The sequence below is a fragment of the Gossypium raimondii genome, chromosome 4 (genome assembly GCF_025698545.1).
Source record: "Gossypium raimondii isolate GPD5lz chromosome 4, ASM2569854v1, whole genome shotgun sequence".
NCBI classification, from domain to species: domain Eukaryota; kingdom Viridiplantae; phylum Streptophyta; class Magnoliopsida; order Malvales; family Malvaceae; genus Gossypium; species Gossypium raimondii.
Window position 1 is genome coordinate 42,468,434 of NC_068568.1, and position 4,256 is coordinate 42,472,689.

A 4,256-nucleotide genomic window follows, 5' to 3' on the forward strand; every position below is an offset into this window, starting at 1 on the left:
TGATTTGTTATAAGTAGGTACGTCAGTTAAGCTTGTGCATTATATGTATTTCGTTATCTGTTTTGATAAGCTATCCAATTCGACTATGTAATATGTTATGCTATGATCTGTATAAGTTATGTGTTATGTTACGCTTCGTATAACATCTATCTATGTATGCATGACATACAACCTATGTGATATGTAAGTATGTTAACATGACTTTGCATATGCATTAGGGTGGGTTATGATTTGATTGAGGAAGTGTTATATGGAAATTTATACTGCAATTATAGCGGCTAGACCACAAATTTATATATATGCCAACTCGGCTGCAATTGTGTGAGTGGCACACTGCCGCATATTGGTGTGATTGGATGGATGGACTCTTATAGTCCTATTTGGCGTGATTGACTGGTCGAAGATGGTGTGTAGCGAATGGGGGTAGGACTTTGTATGATATGATATGACATGATGTGATGTGATGTGATGTGATGTGATGTGATGTGATGTGATGTGATGTGATGTGATGTGATGTGATGTGATGTGATGTGATGTGATGTGATGTGATGTGATATGATATGATATTATATTATATGATATTATATGATATGATATGATTTATGATATGCTTTGGTATGATAAGATATGTTCCAATATATGTTGAGCTTTATTATGATTTATGATATGCTTTGATATGTAGTATGTTATGAAATTACTAGTTGCTTATTTTATATGCAACCATAGTAAATTTTCTTTTTGTGGGTCGGGTCACACACTGGGCTTCTAGCTCACTTGTTTGTGTATACGTTTTAGGTGAACCTTCGACTTGGGACCGGACAACGTGCGGGAGCTCGGATTGTTTTTAGCTAAGTAAATATGGCAATCTACATTAAAAAATTTGTTCTTGGCTTTTTGAAACTATATTTTTTTTTGGGTTGTGTTTTGGTTTCGTTTTGTTTTGTCAACTTTTGGAAGTTTTAACGTAAACTGCAAAATCATACAAGTTAACAAATTAGAATTCGGTTTTCAAAATTAAAACTCTAAAAAGTTTTTCATTGTAAATTAAGTAAACCCTTAAGTATTTTTTGTAAATAAATAGTTTTTGACAAATGTTAGCATTAACTTGAAGAGGTTTCCTAAAAATCGTTATTTGCGAAGCAAACAAATTTGAATTAAATTTCGGGACTTGAAATAAGTGTTTTCGAACTTAAGCTTTTTTGAACTTCTGTGAGAATTCTGTCAAGTTTTTTGCTTTTGAAACGCACAACTAAATTTGATTTAAACAAAAGCTTTTAAACAAACTAATGTAATTCCTCCAGATTCAGCCATAACATCTAGGTTGGGTTTGGTGTGTTACAATAACAGAGTCAAAAGTTATGGTTCTTTTCTTATGAGTATTGTTACTTGTTGATTATCGGAGTTCTTACAAATCTAATTGTGTCTATTTTAGAACTCACTAAGTTCAAATGAACTTACTTCGTTTCTTTTCATTCTCAGGAATTTTGATAGTAGAAGGATCTATCGAAAGGGACTACGCCAGAGTTGCGGTTGCAAGTGAGCCACTTGTTTATTTTTGTATCATGCCTGGCTATATGATGGATGACGAATATATATGTTTTATATTTAACTTTTGCAATTAACTACTTCGTTTGTACTGATCCATCTTAAAATAGAATTGCCCCTTCTTTTAAAAGTATACGTCAAACCCTCTTGATTTGTTTATCATGAATTTTATGATTTCGATATATCTACGTCAAACCCTATTATTTTCTCTAAAAATCCATTACCAAATGAAACAAGAAGAAAAATAGCTTTTACATTAACAAAAATCTTCATAATGGTTTTTTTTTAAATTAAGTTAAGCTGAAGGATTGAATCTCTTGTAATGCCCCAGTATGTTGGGCAATCTGTCTGACTGGTTGATACACGCCATGTCTTCTTGACGGGCTAATGGGTGATACATAAGAAGGGAAAAAAGGATAAATTTGAGAGTAATATTATCGAAAGAGAAGTAAAAAAATGTATGGTTCAGATTCTAAAGACAATGATAAGGGGGAAAATGAAGATGTATTTGTTGAATTGAAGCCTAAAGTTTTGGAATTTGATAAGCTAGAAGGAAGAAGAGCTCTACTTTTATGATATAATTGGAAAAAAGATAAAAATGTTATGAATATTTTATTATTAAGTGGATGTTTATCAAGAAGTAAAGTTTGATAGGTTTTAATATTCTAATATTCTTTTGAAGTAGAGTTTTATTTCATTTATACTTCTTATATTTATAAATATAAACTTTGGAGAGGCATTGTAAACATCTCTATTTATTAATAAAATACACACTTCTCTTTTACTCTCTTATTTCTCTTGTTTTCTTTTTTTTTCTCTATTCTTTTATTTTATAACACGTTATCAACACGATACTCTATTCTCTTTCAAAATTTTCTAAGCTTTTTCTTCTTAAACAATAAGTCTAGAACAAAATAATTCACCAAAACCCAACTAGGATTCAAACCTAGGCCTTCAAGGCTAGATTCTTCTTCATTAACCACCTACCCACACAGTTATCATTGATATTTTATGTCTAGTATTATATAAACATATTGGCCTCCAAAGAGATAAAATTACCAAAAGCAAGTTTCTAACCTATGTTTCCCAATAACCCTCAATGCCTTTTACCATTTGACTATTACCAGATTTGACCTAAACATTGATTTTAGATCTTGATCTTGCATGTATCGGGCAAATTTTAGATTGGTAAAGAGCGTTAACATTTTTTAATTGAGTTATGATTATTATTTACTTGTTTTAAGTCTAATTCGAATTTTTAAGTTATATTATTAAATATTAGTGGGTTCATAAGGCTTACTAATGAACCTTCATAATATATTATTTTCAAATGATTGTTTATAGAAAAATGTCGTATGGTAATATTCTTTTCTTATTTAATATTTAAAAAACTTGGGTTTTGGGAGAAATATATTGATATCAATTGATTTATATTTGAGTACATATTGCTTTCTTACCAAATGTTCTTTATTTAAATATATATTGATAGTGACTCAAACATAATTTTGTGTGATATTGATTCTTTTTAAATAAAGAATCTATTGAGGCGTTAAAAACTTGTCCTACTAGATTTATTGCATTCCCAAAGTGAATGCAAGTATAAAAAGAAAAAATTCAATGGTATAATTATCGACGTGATAAATGACATATAATATGTTGGATCCGGTGCCCTAAGTGTAGTATTTTCATCTATATACACTTGTAATTTTTTCAAACAACTTGGTTAATAAAATTACTCATGAATTACATTAATACACTTTGTATATTGTCCTCACATGGTTGTTGCATGTAAAGCAAAATAGAAGAAAATATTAGTTCATGGGTTGCTTAATGTTTAACTAATACTAAGTGGCATTATGTGGTCGGATCGTAATACAAAAAGATAGCTTATATTAGTAGACAAACCTAAACAAAAAGTTGGTACGTTGGGTATACGACTTCTGTAGTATGTAACATCATTCACAACAGTAGAATTCATAGCTCGAGATATGGGTAAATTATATCCACTCGTTGGCATTACTTGGTTGATGAAAATTAAACGTGGCCACGGGTCATTCGTCTTTGTGATGAATGACTTGATTACTATTTGATAGTAATTGAATTTTCCTTAAGGAAGATGTAATGGTTACCATGAGATAAAATAGGATCATATTGGGAGAACGGATTTATCCCAAAGAGATTAAGGATATCCTATGAGGGTAACACACTTATAACAAGGTCATTGGACGAGCACTGATCAAGTTGCTTTCGTAACGATATGCCGTTGGGGAGAGTTCAGTCATGATACTATAGTGGATGACTTCATGACTAAATGAGTTTATAATTAATAGGCAAAAAGCTGGAACTTAATTATAAATCATTTGAGCCCTAATCACATATGTCCAATTGGTCCCTCCGCTAGCTCGTTGAAACCAAAAAAGAATCGTATGTTGAATCAAATGAGCATAAATGAATATAAATGGTAAAAATGGGGAAATGAGAAACATTTGGAAATGAATGTGGTTTTTACCAAAATGAAAATAACCTAGAAATGAATTTATGGTTTTTGAATTAAATGAAGTTCAGAAATGGAAATAAATCATTTAGTCATAGTGAATTGGTTAAATGTAGAAATATTAAATATATGTTCTCATATATTCTTTTATAGTAAAGTTATCATGATTTTAATGGAATTAGAATTGGATTGAGAAAATTATTTAATTGGGAAATTA